The sequence below is a fragment of the Vidua macroura genome, chromosome 3 (genome assembly GCF_024509145.1).
Source record: "Vidua macroura isolate BioBank_ID:100142 chromosome 3, ASM2450914v1, whole genome shotgun sequence".
Classification (NCBI taxonomy): Eukaryota; Metazoa; Chordata; class Aves; order Passeriformes; family Viduidae; genus Vidua; species Vidua macroura.
Genome location: NC_071573.1, coordinates 12,520,298 through 12,544,464, shown reverse-complemented (window position 1 = coordinate 12,544,464; position 24,167 = coordinate 12,520,298). Strand labels below are relative to the sequence as shown.

Genomic DNA, 24,167 nt, shown 5'->3' with positions numbered 1-24,167 from the left:
GCGATAAAATGGGGGCCTACCACCCTGCCTACCTCAGCCTACCTCCTTCCTGCCTCCTTTCTGCTTTCCTGTCAGCCAGGAGCCCTGTTCTTTTCCTTGCCCTCTTCCTCCTCCTGTCTCTATCACCCCACAGACAGAGGGACAGAGAAGTCCACACCTCCTGCTTAGGTTGCTCCATCAGCTCTTTGGATATTTATGGGACAGGTGTGCACCAGCTCTATCCTGAGATACTTCCTGTGATTCTACATCTATTCTCATCCTCCAATCCCTCACAGCCAGCTCAGCCCGCTTTTGAACCCCGATTCCTACCATGTCTGGAGCTTACAGCAAAAAGGAAAGGGGAAGACTGAAGGAGAAGCACAGCTTCTGGTACTTGGTTTAAAACCAGACACCATCTCCTTCCATCACTACAGCTCTAGGGTCTGGAATGATCCACGTTTCTGCTCTGACACCCACAACACCCTGCCTTGCACTCTTTGCCAGTCGTGGTTGGAGCCTAAGGCGACACCTCCAACACTGAGTGTAGGCTGCTCAGCCTCACCCTCACCTCCTCCCTGAAATCCTACCACCTTCACTAACTGTGTCAGATAGAACACCACCTCCTGCAACATCCTCATCAGCTCCTGTATTCCTCTGCTGGGATCTGCCCTGGTCCTGACTGCACTGCACTGCAACGTCATTGCACAGCCATGCCCCGGTGCTCTTAAACCTCACTTGCTTAAACGTGCCCAGGAAAACCCTCTGGATGCCATGTGTGCATTTGAATGGGCAGATAGGAGGGGGCCTGCAGAAGGACCCCAACATATGCTGATATCCGTAAGTATCTGCATCCAGAGCACAAGTGCTGTGAGAGAGGGAGATGGGACTAGGTTGCAGTCAACAGATTGGGACACGTGGCTCTCCCTGTGCTGCCTCTCTTGGAGGTACCAGCAAGTGAAGGCTATCCAGGCTGAGGAGATAAAGTTGGTTGCTGAAGATCTGAGCTCTGAGGAAGGGGAATGAAGAACAAAATCCAGGGTGTGATTTCAGAAGGTGGGATATCTGAGGAAATGTGTTTAGTGGTTTGAAGCTTGGCTTTGCATGTGAGTATCACAGAGAGAAGCAGGCAGGGATGGATGGGAGTGAAAGGGGAATACAGAGGAGGGAGAAGAGACCCATGCGATGTGAACCTTGGGTGCACTCCTTCCTCCACACCGAAGGGCTCCATCCCATCCTCATGCACAATCCTGTGTCTCAGATTTGCTGTGTCAGTCCATGGACTGCCTAATACTATTTAATCAGAGCAGCTCTACTTGCAGACCCAAGAAATGGGCATTGAATGTATTGCTGTGGTTGGCTTAGACCCCGTTCTACTAGGCTCTGATCCCTGCCGTGCCATCCCTAGAGGCGTCTCAGATGGAACAGCTGCTGGATCAGAATTAGGAAGGATTTTTTCCTAGCCATAAGAGTCCCTCCATGGCTTTTCCCTCCAGTGAAGGAAATCCCACAAAGTAGGGACCTGGAGCAGGAACTGGAGCAACTTTTTGTCATGGTTTTCCCTCCAATCCATGCCAGATGAAGACTCCCTCCCCCACCACCATCCCAACACACCGTCACCACTCACAGACAGAGGGAGGAATTACCTGTCAAAACCAGCTGAAGCTGCTTCCCTTTCTTCCGGAGTCTGGAACCTGCACCTTGGAGGCAGCCAGACATCAGGGACAAGAGGCAGATGGTGGGCTGAGAAAACAGATAATGATGCCGCTTCTCCTTCACAAAGAAGCCTTCTCCAGAGCAGAAGCTCTTCCCTGTGCAGAAGCCCAGAGAAATTCACCCCTTCCTGCTCACTCTAATTCCTCAAGAAAGGCGGAAAAGCAGCACAAAGAAACTGGAGAAAGACTGCAAACAGCTCTGAGCTGCCAACTCAAATGATCATCCTCTTCAGCTCTTGCTCTGGGTCACCCTCTCCGCCTTACGTACAGCACCAGCCCGGGGTCTCTAGGTTAAAACAAATGTTCTCCCCCATCCCACCCCCCTTGCTTTTCCAATTCCACCCCAGCCCACAACAAACAGCAGCTCGCTGGCCCTACAGCCATGTAACCCAACCCCAGCCATTGTTCCCCTTCCACAAGGTCTATATTTGACTTTGCAGCAGCACCGTGGCTGTGCATGTGTGTGTGTGTGTGCATGTGTGTGCACTCTCTGCACACACACGCTCTGATATTTGTTCAGAGCCTCATTCCCCAGATGCCCGGGATTGCTTAGAAATAGCTTCCATGGGCAGTAGGTGTTTGTGCCTTCAGCGGGGAAGTGGAGGGGGCAGGCAAAAGAGAAACAGGGAGGGAGTGGGAGTTGAAGGCAGAAAACCTCCTGGCTCTTTTCTCGCAATTTGCACTATCTCGATGCTCTGCCACACTGTGGCACATGGCCAGGCTGGCAGACAGCAATGCACACACTCAGCAGTGGAACTGATGGCATATATGGGGAATGATGAAGAAAAGGACAAGCCGTGGTCTTGGTGACTCTATCTGGTGTTACCCTGCCCCAAGTTTTGCTCTCTGGTGGCAAAAGTGCAGTTAAGCCTCCAAAAACTCTTCAAATCTTCCTAGGCTGAGACCACCAGAAATGCCACTTGGAAGTACCCAATTCCCCATGCCTGGTGCATTTGCAAGGGTTGCCTCAGGGAATGGGAGCTGCCCTTGGATTCACCTTCCTAGGTTCCATTACTGCGCTAAGAGAAGTTATCCTAGGCTTCCCCAAGATGTATTTTGTATTTGCCCAAAGCCTCCAGGAATGCTGCCCAAGTCCAATGTCACAGTCCCTGTGACCCCAGAGTATCTGGGAACACTGCCTAGACTTGGCATGAGTTTCTTTTATTTGCTTATTTTGTGACCTGCCAGGATATAAGGCAAAATGAGAAAAAAACGTAATCCAAATGAATGACAGGGAGGATTACTTTCATCCTAAACACTGATGATCCAGTGAACTCATTGCCACTGGGTTACAAGGAAAGGCATTCATTAAAAAAAAACCTGACTAGACATTTATATAGACAATGAGAATAAATAGGAATGAACTCCAAAGAGCTATAAACCCTCTTGCTCCAGGGCATTGAAGATGAGTTCTAGGTGATGGTACAAGGAGCAGCTTTCCACAAGGGCAGATTCTGCTGTAATTTTGTGCAAGGCAATGTTTGTACCTTTCCCTGAGCCATGCAGGCCCAGCACTGGGAGACAAAGGATGCTGGGCATGGGTAGGCACCATCCATGCATAAACACTGCACACATGTGCCATTAGTGAGGCCAAGGCGGGATGAGCTGTGTGGATGCCCTGGTGGTGCCTGTGCGATGTCCTGGAGAGGTGATTCCCAGCTGCTCAAAGCCAAGTGTCAGCCTCTGTCCAAGTTTCTGATCATCAGCTTGCTTCTCCTCCTCTGAGAGCCAGATGCAGGGAGTTCTCATCACCAGGGCTGCTGCTTCCTGTCTGCACTCTCCACTGGCCTCCAGGCAGCTGCTCTGTTGGGACTAACTAAAATCTGACTGCCTGCTGGACTGCTTCACTAAAACAGATCCTCTGAGTGTGGGAGAATGCATGTGTCATTGTGATGGACCTGAGTTCAGTACCTGACAGCCTTCAAACCTGCTGTGAGGAGCAGCAAAAGTAAGCTTAAATCACATGTTCTTTTGAGATACAGATTCCTCAAATCCACCCTCAGTACTTCAATCCAAGACAAGACAAAGGTATCAGGGGAAAAAGAATTAAAAAAAGAAAGATTAAATACTAGAGGAAAAAGACCTAGACTTGAAGAGGGGGGATATGGAGGGCAGTTAGAGAAAAGAGGTTTTACCTGTGTCCCCACAGCTCAAAAGGCTGAGTAAACCCCCTTCAAAAAACCCTCATGAGTTCATGAGAAGGTGTAGGATCTTGTTTTGCCCTGTGATTTCTGGCTTCCCTCTAGGTGCATGTACAACAGCTAATGTCAGGGCTCTCCCAAGGGCACTGATTCAGGGGGTGTATCCGTTCCCCCCACTTGCCTCCTGCTGCCAGGAGGAGGTCTGGAAGGGCTGGAATGGGAAGGAGATGCCTGCCAGGCTTTCCTTTTGCTGGCACACACCCGTGGGTGCCTCAAAGCCCATCTCCAGCTATGCGGTCTCCCTTTCCAGCTGGCAGCTCTAGCAATGAAACCTCTCAATCTCACCAGGAGCACACAAGCATTTAATGGGAGACTCTTGAAGCAAATCTTTCGTGCTTTCTCAGTGCTTGCCTCTGAGCTTGCTCCTGGGTGTTTACAGGGGATGGCATATCTTCGTGTTTGCAGTGAAACCTGGCAGGAGAGCCTGTTGCAGAGAATGTCAAGGTCATTTCATGAAACTATGGCCTGTGCTTAGAAAGACTTGAACCCTGGCTGCAGAGAAGTCCATAATTAGCAGCCCCAGGGGATGTGGACGAGTGTTGGGCGGGAGGCTAATTGTAGACTGACTGTCTCCTTGGTCTTCAGCAGCTCCCGTGAAGCGGAGAAGCGGTGTGCTCAGCCAAGCACCAAGCGTGTCCTAGGGAAAGGTAATTCCTCCCTGGCCTGCCTGGACCCGTCCCTATAAACAACAAGAGCTCCACAGAGAGAGCAGTGCTGCAGATTTCATGGAAAAAAAAAAAGTCTTTGTGAGTTGGAGGCTCATGCTAGCCACACAGAAGGGCTCTTTGAGAGACAACACACAGCCACGTGTGTCTACATGATAGAATACACAAGTCCCTGCTCTGCCTCAGAGCGCTTGGGAGATCAGCTACTCCCTCCCCATTTGTGTACCGTGGTGAAGTGCCAATCCCCACACCCCAGTGTGTGGTGTCCTCCCCCTGCACATGGCAAGCACTGTGCCCAAACCTGGATGAAGCCCTGTCTGCTTGCACACACCAAGGAGAGCTGGTGTTACACCTAACCCTCTGCCACCTCCCCATATGCTCCAGTAGACATCCTCCCCCTTCCTCTCCACATACTTTTAACTCAGTTCATTTCAAACACTTTATTAGCATGACAAGCTAAACAAGTTTTGACGAAAGGGAAGGGAGGCAGAGCCCCTTGAGTCTTGGTCTGAGGCTGCCAGAGTGACTCCAGCCTTTGCTTTCCATGGGGTTTTGCCTTGCATTGGAGCAGCCATCCTGCCTGTCAGGCACATTCTCTCCACTCCTTCACCAAGGTAAATCACTGGCCAGGAGGGCCCTTCAGTCTCTGCTGCACAGCAGTACTCATGCTGGATTTAGCTCCCAGTGGGGTGAAGAATTTACAGTGAGCTTTGGTGGGGCTAAGGTGAGGCTGCTGGGAGGAGAAACTGTGCAGTGCTGGGGCAGCTCCTTCTGTAGGGATCTGACCTCGAAGAGCAGTGGTATCTGTGGTGTGGGTCCCAGCTGGGAACTGAATTCTTCTGGAAAAAATACCCTGTATAAAGTCACAGCCCAATACCTGGTCTCTTGCAGAGCCCTGCAACTGTGCAGAGTAAGAGTTGGAGGCACCTGCAAAGGGCTCAGTGCAAGAGCTGGGATTGTGGCGTGGAGCTGGCGGTGAGCAGAGAAATGAGTGGGATGCCACAAACAAATACTTGAGGTCAGAAAATCCCGATTTCAGCTGCCTGCCCCCAGGAGTGATGCAGCCAGCACAAAGTGAGTGCAAAGAACACGAATACACCACTGCCAGGCTCTGCACTCTGTGCCTCACATCGAAATACTGCACCTCGGCAACAGGCAAGAGCTCACTGCTGCTGCACAATTTTGTGGCTAGCTAGAAATGACCAGTAGGGGTCACTGATATATATTTGTTTTATTCTATTTTTATACACACACATTTATAAATATATAGAAGACTTGCATAGGCAGCAATTGTAATGGGCAAGCATTGATGTGCAGTGTATTTTTCAAGCATAGAGGCTGGGGGAAAGTGCCCCTATGTATGTCTGAAATACCAGTGTGAGCTGTACATCGTGCTCTGCTCAAACCTGTGATGGCATGAAACCACCAAGCTGTGCCAAGCACTGGGGTGCTGCAATGGTGGATTTTTGTCGTTGTTCCCCAGTTCTGCCTGCATCTTCTGTTTCATATTGCCAGAAGGGCTTTGAGAGAGATTCAAAAGATTCAGAGATTCAAGCCTCAAGGGCAGGATATTGTGTCTGCTTGTCTTTCTGTGCAGTGCCCAGCACAACTACATCCTAACCACAGTGGGTGCCTTTGGGCAGTCCCCATAAGACAAACAGCATTTTGGGTTGTGTTGAGTCAGCACTGTTTCGTTCTTCAGCCACCAGTGCTGGGGAATGTGTTTGCTTGTGAAAAGACTCCAGTGGTTTTTTGATGGCTGAATCTCTATTAAACTGAAAATTGAGTCCTAGCCCTCACTCTTACATGGCGGGATGGCCTGAACTATACACGTGGGTATGTTTTTAGCAACTGTTTTACTGGCGGGTTGGTTGTATTTGTCTGGTAGGCGTATGCTCCAGGCATACTGGCAGAATGTGTTTGGCTGTCCAATTCGGCATCCACAGACTTGTTTGACTGTCACAGGCTGGCAGTATTTCACTGATCTTATTGTTCCTGAAATGCTGTTAGTTTTGGGTGCTGAGCTCCTCTTGTATTGGCATATCCCAGAGTGAAAACTCTGTTCAAACTAAGTCTCAGCTCTTTTGGTTTTGGTGGGCTCATCCATCCAAGAAACATCTTTTGCTTCTGAAGGTTTCCCAGCTGATGTCTACTGGGGAATCCTCTGTGCAACTGGAGTTAGACAAGTAGCTGAGGAGGCAAATGTTTCATAGAAGTCTCTTCACCACTGCAACTCTTAGGCAGGTGACAGCCTCCAAGTCAGCCACCAAGGGGCTGTCCGGCACCCACCATCTTCCTCACTTGATCAGGTTTGGTGGAAAACTTGAGAGGACCAAGCCTGCACTGCCTTCTTCTGGTGGGGAGACATTATTTCTGGCATCTCCTTTTTCACTAGGCAAGACCATAGGCACTTCAGAGGGATTTGTCCTTCCACAGGGTGGCACCTGCCCCTCCAGGGGTTCCTTTTATTCAGTTACAAGGGTCTATATAAAGTGCTGCCAGCTGGAAAGTATTTTGAAAAGATTCCTCCCTGCTCTTCACTAAGGGTCATAAATTCAGCTGGTATTTGAGAGAATCTCAAATGTACTTCCAGGACTGTTTGCTGAGGGCTTTACATCCGCCAGAGGCCCCTTAAAATAAAAGGATTATTGGGAGTCAAGTGTTAGATTACCTGGTGCTTGTTAATTGAACTTCAGAGGCTTTAGCGAGCAACTGGCTCTAGCAGGGAGCTGCACTTTGGTATTAATGGTGTTATATAAATGAATATAATGTAACCTAGCGTCATGCTTCTGCATCATGTCACATCTCTGGGCTCAGGGCAATGGTGAGTCCAGCTCACAAGCATACCGGATATGGGGAAAGGCAGGGCGGATGTATGTGGAGAGGAAGCCAGACTGGGAATCAAGGCCTTTGGGATCTGAGGGAAGAGTGTTTTTTGGTGCTCAGAGCAGGTGACTGGTGCTCAGCCAGCCCAAGCCAAGTTCCTGTCTCCCTTTGGTGGTCTGACCTTGAGATCTGATTTTGAGAAGAGCTGAGTTTAATGGAAGCAGTAAATGACAAGACCATCTGAAAATCAGCCTCTCTTCTTCATTCAGGGCTTATTTCACCTAGACTTGAGAAAAGTTTGAAGATCCTACTCTGACAAGTCACAAAAAGAAAGCAAAGTACTCTAATCATTGCTGCCATCAGCGCTCACCCACAGAAACCTGAACAGACCACAGCTGTGAAGGCTCCAGGGCAGCAAGGCCCGGTGGAAATGAGAAACCTCATCAGCTATGAAAATTTCATCAGCTGGCGCTGTGGAAGCAAGAATCTGGAAGTGCAGAGCAGATGGGCAGCCTGGATTCTTGGAGCCATTGTCCTTCTGCTTGTTATCTGACTCCAGCACAGGGAGGATTTGGAGAATTTATGGGGGCACAAGTACCGAAGGCTTTCTTGAAATATCCCTGGCTGACGCGTGGTGTTGTGCAGACGGCCCTTGCTGGGCGCTCAGCAGACGTTTTTGCACAATATTCCCAAGGTCATGGAAGTGGGGTCCTGCTGAGCACCTGTCTTTTATTGTGTAAGAGAGGGGACCATTTGGACAGAGTGTGCAGTACTGTGAGCCTGGTACTACCTGAATGTAAATCTGAAGGTTTTGTAAATGTAGCAGTACATTGAAGAACATCATGTAAATTCTATCAGGACTTTTCTGAACTAGGTGAATTTCCTAAGGACTAGGCTCCATTGTTTACTGTGTGAATCATCAATTCATGAGATGTTTGTGAAACAACAGGATATGGAAGCAGTGGGTAAGTAAGTCTATGCACTGGGTATGAAAAGCAATGGAAAAAGTACCTGTCTGATCTCAGCATTGAATAAATGGGGTGATTTGGTTAGAAATTAATGTACTGATTAAATGTACTGATTTTTCAAATACCCAAGACTAGAACAACACAGCGGAAGATTTTGCAAATGAATACCAAAGCACATTCACAAATTGTGTCAGGGTTTGACTAGCTCTTGCCTGGCACACGCTGTCCTCAGCACCTCTCCTTTAAGAGGCAGACAGTTGTTCTTGGGGGGTTTCAGGTGGGTTTCTCCATTTACTACTCTACCTTTCTCCCTCCCTCTCCACCTGGTCCCACTGTTGGGTTTCTATTTCCCTAGCGACAGGCTGGGATACGGCCGAGGCTGTCGGGTCGTTTCCAGAACACGGGACACGTAGGAAGGGGCAAGAGCGGGTCCCGGCCCCTGGCATTGACAGTGGCAGCTCCCGTCCCGCCGCCCCTCAGGGTACTGCCAGGTCCCGGGGCAGGCGGGAAGGAAGGGGCAGGAGCGGTTCCCAGCTCCCGTCCCGCCGCCCCTCAGGGTACTGCCAGGTCCCGGGGCAGGCGGGAAGGAAGGGGCAGGAGCGGTTCCCAGCTCCCGTCCCGCCGCCCCTCAGGGTACTGCCAGGTCCCGGGGCAGGCGGGAAGGAAGGGGCAGGAGCGGTTCCCAGCTCCCGTCCCATCGCCCCCCGCGCTGCCGGGACTGCCCCGCCCCGCCCCCCCGCGCGTGCCGTCCGATGACGCAGCCGCGCCGCGACGTGGGGATTCCGCCGGATTACCCGGCGTGCCCCGCGGCAAAATGGCGGCCTAAGGCGTGAGCGCGGGGCCGGGGCCGGGCGGGGGCAAAGTTTGGGGCGGGCCCGAGGCGGGGCTGAACCGAGGCCGAACCGGCCGCAAAGTCACTGGGACCCCTGGTGGAGCCGAGCCCGACCGGGTCAGAGCCGGGCTGGGGCTCCGGGGGCGGGGAGCGGGGAGCGCGACCGGCTGGGGACGAAGCCCCGGGCGGGGCCCCCTACGCTCCTGGGCCTCTGCGGGCTTCGGACGGTGCCCAGCGAGCGGGGTGGGCCTTTCTGTCCACGTGTGTGGCGAGGAATTGTAGAGTTCCCCGAGGACAGCGGGTTCGGGCGGGTCGCACCGTGGCCGGGAGGGGTCAGCCAGGTGGGGCGTGGGTTGGGTGCGAGCGGCCGGCGAGGCCCCGAGGAAGGGATGGTCTCCGTGGGGAAGGGTGGTGATGGCTCTGCCTCAGTCATCAGGGCGTTACGGAGCTCTTCCTCCCGGGGAGAGACCCGTGTCAGGGAGCAGCGCAGGCACGGGATCGGCAGGCAGAACCTCGTCCTCGCAGGGTGTAGCTGTTTCTGAGTGATGGAGAGTTAGGTGGTGTGATGGAGACTTAGATGGTGTGGAGGATGAGAAAGCAGTATCTCTGCAGGGAGCGTTGCTGGAGTAGGAGCTGCAAAGTGGAACAAGTCTGGGCCAGCAGCTGTGTTAAAGAACCAGAGTGTGACTGGCAGAGGCAGGGTTGGAAGGGAAGAATCAGCATTTCTCTGGTGTCAGACTCGGCGGGGGTTAATGGGAAATTCTCTGCCAGCCTGGACATCCTCTCTAGTGCAAGGGATGCTTTCCCCTGTAGAACCAGTGTGCAGCCTCTGGGAACATGGGGAGACTTTGAAGGAAAACAGGTAAACAGTAAATGCTGTACTGCTGCTGGCTCTGAGCTTGAGCACTCTGTGTAGAGCGGAGTAGAGGACTGAGTGCTAATACACAGATTTTTGGGTGTGCATGAGGTAGGCATCAGGGTGTGCAAATGAGACACAAATCTGGCAAGGCTGAGAATGACCTAGATCTGAGAGATGCCAGGTGGATCTTGTCCACTGAAAAGAATCATCCATCACAGGTAGACAGTTCTGTGCCAGAGAAAGCTTTTCAGAGCTATACTTTTCTGTTTTACAGATTCAGAGAAGGAAGTGGGATAAAGGACCTATATGAAATGAAGCCGTGAATTCTTACTAAAGCTTCAGACAGCAGGTAAGAAAGTCAGGAATGAGCTGATGCTGAGTCAGACTGTGGTTTTTTTGTACCACTACAGGAATTTTTTTGAGAACATATGAACCACATACCTGAAACAGTGGCCCTCTTTGTGGTGTTCTCTGCATCATAGTAGGCCTGTGTTGCCAGAATTGAGAGGCCAAGGGTGTCAGTGAAATGGGAGCGACCCTGAGAAATTTAGCAAGAATTTCTGTAAAGAAAAGTTCAATTAAAGATGCAAGCCAGTGCTCTTGACATGCCATCTGGGAAAGCAATCTTAAATGTGCTCTTATCAGTGCCAAAGTAGCCATTCTGTCTGTATAATCATAAGGGATCTGCTCAGCCATAATCCAAATGAAATCCTTTCCAATGATCCTGCTCTTGCAATAGTGGCAATGTCAAAGTTGGGTGGTTCTGGTGGCCCTCTGTTCTGTCAGGTTATTTGTTCCACCATGTTATTTTTCCACACAAATTTTAACTGTTCCTGTGATGGGTGGTGCAGGTGTACCAGAACTCACTGTTGAGATCCAGTTTAGAGGAGCAGTTGTTTGGTACCCAGCAGCTGGTTTTTTGATTGTACACTGTCAGATCACCTTTATAACAACTCCTTTCTTCTTCACTTCCTAGTGGATCACTGCAGAAAGCGCCTGTATCCCAGCAGTGCTTTGCATACAGTGTGGTTTAGCTTCTGGGTGTTAAATCAGCATTTAAGCTACCAGGTCTTAGCTCTGGTATCGAGAGGAGTTTTTCATTCCTTCCCAGGCACTCAGTGCTCTTGAAATCCTCTGAATGCATTTCAGCAGGGCCAGTGGAGTTCCAAAGGGCAGCCCATGTTATCTTCATCTTTAATATTAACAAGGCATTGGGTCAGGAGGGGATGAGTTACTTGCCAAGACCTGTTGCCTCTTCACTCCAAACCAGCTTTCTGAACTAAAGATGACCTTGCGTGCTTTTCCACTCTGTTTCAAGTTATTTGCTAAGTCACTTGCTTTGCAGCCAACAAACCCTCAGTTCTTATCTCTGCCATCCACCCCTAAATACAGTCATGGTATAGCTTGTCAGGGAGATAGGCTAAAGCCTTGAAAAATGTGTAGTCTTTTGCAAGTCTGCCTGCTTCTTGTCCCAGAGCAGAACAAATGAAGTTAGATGGGACAAATGATTTTCATTCAGCATGCTGGTCTGAATAGTACCAGAGCTGGCTTGGAAAAAGGGCTTGTGGCAGCTGATGTGGCATATAAAGTGTTTTTAAAAAGGCGAAGAAAGCCAAGCTATTTGAGAGGTAGCAAAGAAAACAAGTTTTAGTAAAATGTAACTGTATTTTTTGGTAGTTGATTTCATGCTTGTGAGTCTTAGAGGCTGATGGTTTTTCTGAAGGTGAACTCCCTAACCTGTTAAAATGTCTGCCATGTTTTATGGAGAATCCACTGAAAACTGGATTCTGATATTTCCATGTCTCGCCACATCTACAGTGTAGACCCAAGAAGCAGTTTTGGAGGTTAGGTCCTGACAAATTTACTGTGTTATGTATTTGTTGTCACGGGCCTCGCTTCTCCAGCACAGAGTGACAACAGAACTCTCTGCCTTACATATTGCTGGGAGAAATGCAACATGTAGAGGTCTCAAATGAGCCTGCAAGTGATGCAGATTGAGGGTAGGATTCCTCTGCTAATAAATGAGGATCTGGCTTGACACCTTTTTGATTCACCTTGTTCTTTTTACTGGGCTTGTCGGGATCTGCAATTCTGATAATAGAGCAGATTTTCTTGACCATTTGACATGATTAATGCTTTGAGAGTAAATTTAAGGTCCTGAAACTGGGTATATTCATCTCCTTGCTTGAGGGCTTTTGGTTGGGAAGGTACCTCCTTTCTGTATGACATCCTGAGCTTTGGAGAGAGAGTGCTTGTTGGCATTCATGCCAGCTGTGTGTATTTCAGATCACTAGTAACTGGGTAAATATGATCCTCTCTGAGATTCTTTTACGCAGGACTGCAAAGGAACTATGTGTGTAACCTATGCAAACAGGACGAATGCCTTAGGGCATGAAATCATCCATCCTGTTTCCCTGCCAGTTCCCCTACCTGAGGGCTTTTCCTTATATCTAGATTGGCTGAATCTGTAACTGTAGTAGGAAGAATGTTACTTTTTAAAGTTGAAATACCTTTACAGCTCATTGGAGGGGAAGGGCGATGTTATGGTCAGAAAGATACCTAATTTCTGCCACAGATTTATTGTGTTCAGATCATTACTGTTTTTTACTCTTCATTCTTTCCTTGGAAAAGATTAACACCAGTCTTAGTAGGGATTTGAGGATGAACCCATAAGTGTGTTGATGCTTATATACTGTGGTGTTGAATGCTTTAGTAAGGCTTGGTGGAGGAGAAATGAAAAGGTATTTCAAGCTCTGACTTCAAAATGAAGCAGAACCCTGTGTGATCCATTGTCCTGTGTGTTCTGTAACACGGTGAAATTGCTATGGAGTGCAAGTCAGGCCCTGCCTTGTTCAAGGCAAGTGGGCACTCTGAGGCCTCACTGTTTTTGCTTTCCCAGGAACTATTTGCTTGCTTTGCTCATGTCTAACCTTGCCTGAATCTTTTTGACTTCAAGGACAATTTTCTCCTTTTTGCTTCATTATTTGTTCCATTCTCAGAGTACTGTTCTCTTCATTGTCAGGATGTTCATGTATGGCTTATTCCAAATATGCTCAGCCAGAGAGGGCCAAAAGCAGCAGCTTGCAGGATGTTTCGTAGTTGGAATGACATGAGCCAGCCTCTCCAGAGTGTCCTCCTGGGACAAGCTGCTCTTAGGAAGGAAATGGCGTGGAAAACCATGTAGGAGTGTAAGAATAGCTTTGCAATGGTTGGAATGCAGTATAAGCATCACTTGGGTGGGCTCGGTTTTCCTCTGCTTTTCAACAAAGCCTGAGGAAGACTGCTGTGCAGGGGTAAAGGAGCTGGAATGTATTCTTCAGTTGAGGTGAATGCAATTCAGTGAAACTGATAGGCATCAAACTGAATAATGATTTTAAAGTATTTTCACATGATGTCTAATCTGTGGAAATTCACTACCACATAATAGCGCTGAGGCTAAGAGCTGAGCGGGATTCAGAAAAGATCAAGCACTTAGGAGTGGAAATGTTCAGACTTGCTTTGCTTAAAAAACTCGTTTTAGAAGGTGTATTTTTTAGACCTAATCCAATCTCTTAACAACCTCTTAAAGGTTTGAAGAAATGGCAGTGTGTTCCATAATTGTCCACTGAGGCTTCTTGCTCCAGCTACTAAACCACCTTAATGTATTGGTCTGTATCAGGGGCAAGGTATTGAATCACTTATGTGCTATGTTAGGTTGCTCACTGACCTTGCTTTTTGTGGTAACTGCATTATGGGGAAGAAAAAAAAAAAAAGAAACAACAAATCACCAACCAAAGAACAAATCCACAAAGCACTGCAGCTGCTCTGATTAGTCCTGGTAGTTGAGGATTTTAAGCTGGTGAAGAGCAGGGTCTGTGGAAAGATAGTGTGGTTCCTAGAGGAGGACCGTCTTATTGATAAACATGGAGATGTGCAACTATTTTCTTTTCATGCTGAGTGGTCAGGCAGAGCACTTGCTGCTTGCTTCTTCTCTTTGTTTGTAAGGGGAAAGAATGTGTGGAGTTTGGCCTCTCCACGTTGCAGTCTTGTTGTGGACTTCGGTCTGTAAGTTGTCTGAAAGGCAGGGCTTTAAGGCTGTTCAAGGGAGTTCTGGTATGTTGTAGCATGAGCCTCAGTGTACTAATGTCTGTGAAGATGGTTTGTGTCCTGTGCTCCTGTCCAATCTGTTGAGGATCAGGAGAATCATCAGTGCTGCAAGTAGGTATAAATTCAATTTGATGCACAGGGTAATAAAGATAAGTGGCAGTGGCATGAAGATATGTATAAAAAGCTGTGTGTTTGTAATGTTTGCCTAAATGCAAGGGGAACTGAAGGAAAGTGTCTGTGTATTTTCAGAGACAGAAGCACAAGAGATCCCTGTATGGGCCCTATGGGCTTCTTTGGGAACAACATGTGCTTTAGGGCAGGTGTCCTTAACCCTTTTGTGGCAGGGCTAACAGCTGAGAATAAACAGTTACTGACTTTCACAAAAGTTTTGTATTGCTGTTAAAGTAAAATGGTCAGGATTAGAAAGTAAGTTTTCCTGCAAGTCTTAGACTGATTTTTAGGCAGGGAGTATCTGACCACCTTCTGGTGGCAAGAGAAAACTTGTTTAAATTTTAAGGGTTAGCAAATTCAGATGTGGAAGTCCCACAGTGACTTCTATGTCTTTGGTTGACTTCTGTATTTATATTTTAGCTCTGTGATAAAGCTGGCTTTGGGAATGTTGTAGGAGTCATAACTGGATTTTCTTACTCCTGTGTTTAAAGTCTCAGTTGTCCAGCTGTGTTAATGTAACACTCATGCACAAATGGTTCTGAAATCAAAAGGGACAGATGAGGTAGTCTCTCTAACTATTGAGGAATTACACATAGGCTCATAAAAAGCCTAAGGCGAGTTTTACTTTATAGCATTTGTTTCAAAAGAATATAAGTTATTTTCCCAAGGTAATAATTAGATAATTGTTGTGGCTGTAAGGTTTTTGACCATTATTTTGGCATATGCTACTCAGAGTAACTGGTTTTGGACCTACATATGTCTTACTTCACAAGCTCTCTGCAATTCTCAAAGATGCTTTGCTGCTCTGTCTCCTACATCAGATTTCTTCCTGCAGCTTTAGTGTTCATTAGTGATGACTCTGCTGCTGCCCAACTGGAAGATTAAAATATTCTAGGGAGATGAGTTGAAATCTGGTGTCTCTCACAACTGAATAGTGATTGCAGTTAAAGCTACTGTTCTGTTTCCCCTTGAGTATTTTATTTATAATTTTTTCATTATGGAGAACTCTTCTCCCTTCTCTTTTATCTATGGGAGATTTGTACCCAGTGTATTGTATGAAAAGCATTTTCAAATGGGAGAAGAAAGTGGAAAATGACAGGATTTTTGTGCTTAAAATTGTTTTGAGTAACCTTTCTTGAGAATGGACTTCAAGCTTACATCCTGCCTTTAAGTGCATTTAGTTTTCTGAGCAGAAAGTGTCTTGTGCACTAAAGTATGCAAAATATCTTTATTTCCCTTTTAAAATTTAAGCATTGCTTACACTACAGTTATGTGAATACTGGGAAATGAAAACTTTGCTCAGAAGGGTTTTCTCAGGTAACTGCATTTTGCTAGAGATACTCTCTGTTATTAGATGTCTGTGTAGGCACTCAATCCAATTTCTTCTATGACTGATGTGGAGAGTCATTTTTGGCAAACATCTGATACCAGTTTGGTTTGATTCCTGAAAGCAAATCACCCTTTCTGAGCTGCAGAATTTTGGTAGATTCTACTTATAAGTGTATTCATTTTTCCATGATTAGATGATGCCTTTGCAAATAGATCCCCAGGTGTATCTGAAATGGCTGTAACAGAATTCAGTGTTGTCAAGGCCCCAGCTGGATGGATCTGTATTTCTGTGCAGCTCCAGAGATGATTTACTGCCTGACTGACAACTCGCAATATAAACATTAGTCCAAGCATGATCTTGTCCCAAAACCCCGCCTACACAGGGAGCCAGGAGTCTTCCTGCCACGCGCCATAAATCGTTTATGGTTTGCTCACGCCCGTACATTTGAAAAGCAGCTGTGGAGTGGGGATTAGCAGTTTGCAGAAGGCCCGTGCGGGGCTAAATTAGGGTCTCTTGCTCTGGTGGTGAATACCAGTACTGGAATAGCAGGAGTGCTTCTCAGCAGTGGAAGGCAATTTACTCTGGGAATGGGGGTGGGTACAGGGTATCTGTGAGGGTACAGCAGCCAGGAGAGAGCATTGGATTGCAATGCTCCAATTTGAGCTTTGATGCCTGATTGATAGCTGCCCAGCACTGTGTGGGGTTGAATAAGTCATTGTTAGTTCTGTGGGTTTAACATTTTATTTATATATATATTATTTCTACGTATTTTACACATATATATAGAGACACAAAATGTAAGCCTACTTCTGTCTCCTAGGAGCTGAAGGATGATAGAGTTTTTCAGTGTTTTTTTTACAGTGTGAAGAGTGATTTCCCTTTTGCTAGCCCACGATAGCAGAATCAAATTATATGCAAGGCCATTTGGGGCTTCACAACTAATTTTAAGCTTTTATAAGAAGTTTTACTGTGTCACTTGGATTTATTACAGCTTTGCAACTTCAGCTCCCAAAGGAAAACTATTTTTGTGCTGGCTGCAATAATTTAAATTACCTCCTGGAGCTTCTAATGACTAACTCGTGTTTATGGTGAAAGCTTCCATTTATCCAAACCCTGAAAGCACAATCTGTTTAGTAGTATAACTCTAAATGTATTGATGCTTTATATCAATGGCAAGTACATCGGAGCCTAAAGTCAATTGGTACCTTCAAGTCGTCCTGTAATAAAGAGAATATGCAAGTTTTGCTGTACAGATGGGACTAGACAGTACAGTTCAGAGATCTGTGTGCTGGCTGAAGGACTAGCTGCTGAGTAAAGCAGATATAAGTAGATCATTTTCAGCTGAATTGGTTACTCATTAACAAATCCTTTCTTGGATGGGTTGGGTAAGAATCTAGGTGGAATGTGTCAGCAGTGTGTCCCCTCTAGATGCATCAGCTGAACATGAGTGCTTCCAGGCTGTACCATGACCATCCATGGGGCCACCGGCAAAAATGGTGGGCTCTGGATAAAGCAGGTGATTGTTTCCAATACAACACAATTAGGAGACTTACTATTTTATTGAAGCTTCTGCATGTGCTTCTCTCTCAAATAAGGCCATGTTCCTGGAGCTTTCTGCTGTGCTCGCTTCTGTTGGAGGCTTGGGGAGAGTAGCTGGAAGGGCTGATCCTAGGCTTATTTTTCTTACTGCTTTTGGTGAAAGGCTCCATCTGCTGAGATGGAGGCCAGATAGCACCAAATATATTTGTGGCTCTTTGTGTGGGCATTTTGAGATTTGGAAGGCACTTTGCTGATGAGCTGTAGGTCATTTCATGTCAGATTGGCTGAGTTTCCATTGAGCTGGTTCTTTGTTGCGGCAATGCATATGGACTGTGTATGTTTGGAGATCCCTTTTACCTATCTCAAATGGAGAAGGCTTTCCTCCTCTTTGCTACCTCCTCTCTCCCCACAAGAAAATCATCACCTGGAGAGCCGTTAACCTCCAGATTGAATTAGATGTTTTGCTGTTACTTATGTAGACCTTTCAGGTGCATACTGAGCTTAGAGAGGGGCGTGGATATGTGATCGTATTTTGAGCTTTCCCTCCTTCTCCGTGTTTTTGATACTGAAGTTGGAATTCACCCTTCCCTTTCCCCGGGAACTGATGCAAAGGAATTGCTGTCACCCAGAGCAAAGCTCAATCCACTTTGCCTCAAGGCCCTGCCTCTCCAGGTTAGAACTTTGCCTGACTTCTACAGGCAACAATTTGTTTATGAGCTTTTGTTACCTGAATTTTGTGGTATGGGTCTGAGGGGTACTACTGTTCAGTGCACTGGAAATTTCAACTCAGCCCGGACAGGGAAGGGGAGGGATAGAGTTAGTACAGTTAACTCATCCCCCCCACACCCTCCTTTCTTCCCTGTTTCCTCACCTGCCCAGCTGTGTAGTAGGTTAGCAGTACGTGTCTGTTCTTATTCTTATGAAAGTAGACTTTGTTCTCTGAAGACTGCTAATCATGCCCCATGGGGGTGTAATCAGTTATAAGGTATTTAATACAGTGCAGGCGGGAACAGGCTGCCTGGCCGGGCTGGCAGATTGCAACACTACAATTATAAAGGGCCCCTTTCCCCCACTCACCCACCCACCGGTGGCAGGATGAGGGTACCTTGAAACAGTATTGAGTCTATGAAAAGTAAAGATGTAGTGGGGGAAGGGAGAGGAGAGGATGTAGAGGCAGCTCCTATTCTGGGAAACAGGCAGACCTACATTCTGTGAGAGCTGCAGCCATTGCAGGTTGCATTGTTGAGACTTGTGGAGTTCGGGTGCCGTCACCATCGAAGGGGATTGCACAGGGATGGCCCTTGGCAATGTGTAGAACAGCAGGGACTTCTGTCCTGTCTGAAATGGGTTCTCTTTTGGGTCTTGGGGTTGGAGAGGTATGGAGTGGTTAGAAGCCTGCTTGCAGTGATTTAGACACCTAATCTGTAAATCCTGCCAGACTTCTATTTATATCTTTGGATATAAATCTATTGGTGAATTTGCCTTTCATGCCTCATTCTTCCAAGTACTAGAGCTACTGCAGTTTATGAAGGGAACAGGTAGCCTGAGGCCTTGAATTTCAACAGGCGAGAGAAAATCTACTGGACCTCAGTCTGGTCTGTTCTTGTTACTTAATATCAGATCATTTCCCTCTGTGAGGGCCTTGAAATGCACGTGTGGGGTGTGGAGCAGCTGGGCCTCAAGCCCTATAAATCATCCCTGCTCCAGCAGCCTGCTAGATGCATCGGTATGTCTCTGGAGCTTATGGCTACATTGACCTTTCCCCTTTGAGTTTCCCTAGAGGTTACAGTGTTTCAGCCCTTAATTGGTTCTCTCTGAATTTTCTGACACTGTTTTGTGTTTGTTACATTCAAGTTGGGTGTGTTCTTGCTGCAGTGCTCTTGAGAGTGTTGGTTTTCCTATTTGGTGCTGAGAGAGCACTGGCTGTTGAGTCTCAGTCCTTAGCACTGGGATGGATTTTTAAGGTTTTCAGGAGTGGGTTGTTGTTTAGTTATGTTGCACAGAGTAAGTGCAGATTTACAATGTGGGGAGTTCACAATATAGACTTGAGAATTCTGCTGACAGTTTCACATCTGAGGCATCCCTCAGAGTAACTTCATATTTGAGAATGTGAATTCTTTGGAAAGCTTTAGGATTTGTAGGAGTGCCACATGTAGGAGGAATAATGTTTTTTCTGACTAGAGCACAGAGTCTCTTTGCAACTCTAAAATGATGAGGTTCTGAGATAAGAGGTTACCTGATGTCTTGGGTATTTGTACATTAAGTTTTTCTTCTCTTGATCACTGAAATGACCCAGTGTCAGTGCTGTAGTGGAAGAATGTTGTACAGTGAATGTCAGATCTGTGTGTGTGGGCAGTGGAGACAAGTATTTACAGAAGAATTTTTGGGGTAATGAGGAAGTCCCTCCATCCCACAAAAGCTACTTGACTTAAGGTAGGATGGTTTTCTAGGGGTAGAAAAAGACCTGGATCCTTTCAAGCATCCCTGTTGTCCAAAGTCAACTTCTTATTCAGCCCTGCCCCCTCAGCTCAAAATGTCTCAGTGTTATATTTACCCCTTGTCTTATAGGAATAGTCAGGGAAATTCCCTTCCCAGGTTAGTGCACAGAGCTGTTCCTGCCCTGGACTGTGGCTACTTTCCAGCCCGGGTGGCAGCTCTTCTCCCTGTGGCTTGCATGTCCAATTGAGAACTCTCCTGCCTTGCTCTGTTTCTTGTCCCATGGATCAAGAAGTTGCCTGGAGATCTTGACCTCACACAAATGAATTAGGGGCTGAAGCTGTCGTTGGGGTCCTGACAGTGGCCATGCAGGCAGTGTGGAGAGGGAGCATGGTGGGTGTCAGCAGGGTGGGTGTGTGGGCTTGCTACTTGTTTTCCTTCTCTGCCTGATGAGGAATGCAATGTGTTTGCCTTCCTTGGCCTGTGGTTGCAGCCGCATTCCTGCAGTGGGAGTCAGCACGGCGGCGGGCGGCGTGCTGTTCATGCCCCGTGGCTACATGCTTTCAGCTCCACATCAAAGGTGTATTTAGTGTGTAGCTTGTGCCATTCCTGGCCACACCTGGTGGCCTGCAGGCATGCAGGAGGTGGAGTCTGGCTGTGTTTGCAGATGGCATTCAGGGTTCAGACTTCTTACTTGTGGAAAGGCTGGAGCTGAATCCATGCTAAACAACCCCAGGAATGCACCGGGAGAGCTGAGCGGCACAGTCACTCCAGGGGCATGTCCTAGCAGCAATGTTTCCTTTATAGCTGCAGCAAAATAACTCATGCCTTCTTTTTCCAAAGGAACTGACTGTTTGCTTGGGTGTGTTGTACGGTTTAATTTACACTGATAAGGCAAATTAAGGTTGGCTGGTCCCCCCTGCAGCCTGTGTGCTCTTGGCAATCAGTAGATGATTGAGTGGTTTGTGCCATCCAGCTCTGCTCAGTACCTGAGATGTCTGCCTGGCTCTGGGATTTAACCTGGGCAGGAGTGCTTCCCCCAGTCAGTGGGTAAATGTTCTGTTCCAACTTGTGGAAAATCTTTCCTTTTCTAGTTGGTACCCCAAGAACTGAGGACAGGAAATTTGCTGAAGGATGGCAGATCAGGATGTAGCTGTTATTTTGGGATCCTTGATATGAGATCTCTTTTGAGAAATGGTCACTAGTTTACTATGCATCCGTCATGCAAGCCATCCTTGTCCTCTATACAAATCTTTCACTTGCCTGGCACAAGGAAACGTGTTGCTGTCACTATGGGCAGCCCATAGGCAAGGTTTGTGGAAGTAACAGCAGACCATCTTCTGTGTTCTGGGTAAGCCCTGGGCTGTTCATTACCCTGTTTGCTTGGATCTTTTGCAGTTTCCCTTTTGGCAATTTCTAGTAGCCTGAAATTCTGTGACCTGCCAGTCACTTCCTTATTAGTCTTCTGCAGAGGACCTCCTTGCTGCCATCCTTAGATAGTAGCAGGAATTAAAGAATTTGCTCTCAGAGGTTCTCTGGCTTTTTAGCTTAGTTTTTGCATTTTAGCTGTCGCCGCACTCACCACGTGGGTCACTGCAGAGCTCACCGCAAACAGGTCCATGCCACCCTCTCTCCAGAAGGCTGTATCACTTTTCAAAGCAGGATCTCAGTGATAGGTGTTTAAGGGATTGTTACTTGTTCCAAGGCTCTTAGCATTGTGAAACAGTTGGAAATTACTCACATTGGACTCTCTTCTCTTTTGGTTTCATGTAAAGTGTGCATTTCATTTCAAACTAGTTGCCACTGACTCCATACATGATTATTAGGGCTTGGATGCTGAGCGAGTGTGTTGCCTGAATCTTCATTTTTCTTCTTCTGTTCTGTAGTGGCAGACTGGACAATATGCCCTGCAGCAACAGGAGGTGGTAGCAAAATATAAGTAAGTCCAAAATTGGATTGTGTGGCAGGTTACTGACAGAACATTTAAGTGTGTATCATCATTGCCATACTGGCTGTTTCAGCTTTGTCATGCAGTATGGGCTATGGCTGCAAAGATGGAGGTCTTGTTTTGGATTACATACTGCTTCTGCTGACACTTTCCAGTTGCCAGGAAAGGAGTGAGGAAATAAGAATGAAATTGATATGATGTTGGCCGAGGAGGAAGTACAGCTGATTATTGGCCTTTTTCCATCCTGTCAGTGAGTTTTAATACGTTGTGGAGAGAAAGTCACTAACTCCTTGTTTTGGCTTCCCTTCTCTGAACTTCAAGACTATAGGAATCCAGGCCTCTGTGCTCCTGTATCCGGGCAATGTGTTCCTCTGGCTAGAGCTGTAACCCTCCCAAGTAGCTAGATCTCCCCCTGGTGGAACTGAGAGTAGAAGGCACCGCTATGGCTGGACGGTAAAATTGGGAATTGGTCTGATCCTGGGCACATTGAGCCGGCAGCAGATGTGGTGTTTGTCCAGTTGAGACATTCCTTAGTCCAGAGTCACTGACTCAGCAGAGCCACACTCATGCAGCTGCATGAAGCTGAAGGCGTGAGTGAACAGCTCACTGTCGATACTGAGCAAACACCTTGTCTGTGCAACATCTGCCTGGCTATATGCTGGCATTCCTCCATGGTCTTTGCCCTTAGATGAGCAGTGAGCTACTAGCTCTTCGGGTTCTTGTCTAACACTTGACCAAAAAAAGGTACCTGGAATGTGGTGGCTTGCTTTCTTTAAGATATCTGGGGTTTATTAGTCATCAGTTAGAGCCCCTTTGAGGATAGGTGATTTCACTTGTAGCTCAACTATTTTGCATTCCCTGCTTGCTCTCTGAAAAGCTGCATTAGGGTTTACTTATGGGGGATCTACAGGAAGGAGCCTTGTGTAGGGGAGGAGCTTGTCTGTTTAGCATTACTAAAAAGGAGTGGTTTTCCTTAACCTTAGAATAATTAATGGACTTATGCTATCCCAAAGGACAACAGTGGTAAAGGCATTTCAGTTTTACAAAAGCAATGCCAGGCAGGGGATGTGAAGTAGACTGGAGAAGCTGACCTTGTGGTAAAACTTGTGGTAGAAGAAAGTGATGGGGCTTTGCTGCAATTGCCCCTTGAGACAATTGATGCTCATAATTAGCTCCAGCTGAAGAACAGCACTGGTGCTAGCAATGATGACAGATGTGGAAGGAGGTAGTTAATGGGAGCTCACTCTGACTCGTCTGCCACAAAGAGAAGCTGTGTCTGAGGGAAGTGCTGAAGCAACCCAGCTTGGTCACAAGTGGGGAATCTGTGGTTATCCCCCTCCAAGGGAGGAAGGTGAACCTAGGAGGTACAATACAGTATGTACAGAAGGACAAGCAGTGCAGCACATGACTGCTGGTGAGAGGCAGCCTCCCTGTGCAGGGCAGGGGGTGGAGGTGTGAGTCCCCTCTGCTGTGGCTGGGATCCTGCTGTTAAAAGGACTGACTGGAGCCCAGGGAAACAGGGAGAGAGGAGCTGTAGTCAGTTGCGTGCTTTACACGGGTCATCAGTGAAAGATAGATGGGTGGATCTGTTTGTTTTTCCTAAGCTGGATTAAGCCATGTTACATTTCTGTGACTGAACTCAGAATGAAATCTCTCAGTAATTCAGTGGTGCTGAAGACTAAGAGAATCATTAAAAAAACCCAACCAAAACCAAAAAACCCAAACCAAACAAATGAGGCAAACTGAGGCAGATTAACTACAGGACCACACCACAAAAAAAGAGAGAAGATGCTCCAGGGTTACATGCTGCTTCAGGAGCCATGCTGCTGTATTGTTTACAGTTGAGACAAGTTTTGTACCTCTTCCTGCCCCTTGCTCAGCTGTGAATATGTTAGGCCAAAAGCATGGATTTGAAAGCCATCTCCTTGTTCTGCTTTTGTGGCCTGTTGAGATGACTACTGCCAGTGTGTACAGGAGTGGATGTTCTAACACTCAGCATTGTGCCTGGATACAGAGGCTGAGTGGAAGTCAATGAGGAATACTTGTTTTAGCCTCCAAAGTAGACAGTGGCTGTGACATGGGTTAAGTGGGAGATCTCTGTGCCTGGTAGAAATCCTGCTTTGCAAAGGAGTCAGTAGCAACACCACTTGTAACCTCTGGGAAGAGAAAGGGCCAGGATATAATCAGGGAAAGGGCTGTGATGACCCCTTTTTTCTTTCATCCCTTTGGCTGTATAGTTTTATTCCTCAAACACCACTTTACATCTCTCAGTGCTGCTCTGCTTTTCCCTGCCAGCTTACAGCAAGTTATTGCTCATTGTAGGTGTTGCAAGGTACAGGCAGCTTGATTGAAGAACGCCCCACTACTATCCTCACACAACACTGGTGTCACTAGTTCTACTTCATTATGCTGACTACTGTAAGTATTCAGTGCTGTAGAGATTATAAAATATTTCTGTGCTAGATCTTCTCTGGTGAATAGCATAGAGGATGTCTCGAGTTCCCATGGCAATGCTTCTGAATGTGCTTCTGTCACCAAAGAAAGAGGGACTTCCAGATGATGAAGATTTGAGGATTTTGTCTGAGAAAGGGGATGGTGGTGAAGCTGCATATTAT

At 47.2% G+C, this 24,167-nt stretch overlaps 1 protein-coding gene and 1 long non-coding RNA gene across 5 annotated transcripts in view; one reads left to right on the top strand and one right to left on the bottom strand.

Moving 5' to 3' along the window:
* Positions 1-4,982: 4,982 nt before the first annotated feature.
* LOC128805150 (uncharacterized) lies at positions 4,983-8,932 on the bottom strand. Its single transcript, XR_008436305.1, has 2 exons — positions 8,655-8,932; positions 4,983-7,187 (listed from the first exon to the last, which is right to left on the bottom strand). It is a non-coding gene; the product is annotated as an uncharacterized LOC128805150 (long non-coding RNA).
* A 214-nt stretch (positions 8,933-9,146) lies between these two features.
* The window catches only part of TJAP1 (tight junction associated protein 1), a 41,122-nt gene continuing 26,101 nt past the window's right edge, over positions 9,147-24,167 (top strand). For 2 of the 4 annotated variants that reach the window (XM_053973688.1, XM_053973687.1), the window contains exons 1-2: positions 9,147-9,180; positions 10,317-10,391. The gene's annotated coding sequence lies outside the window, so the exon portion shown is untranslated. The other 2 variants (XM_053973686.1, XM_053973685.1) reach the window with 1 other exon arrangement.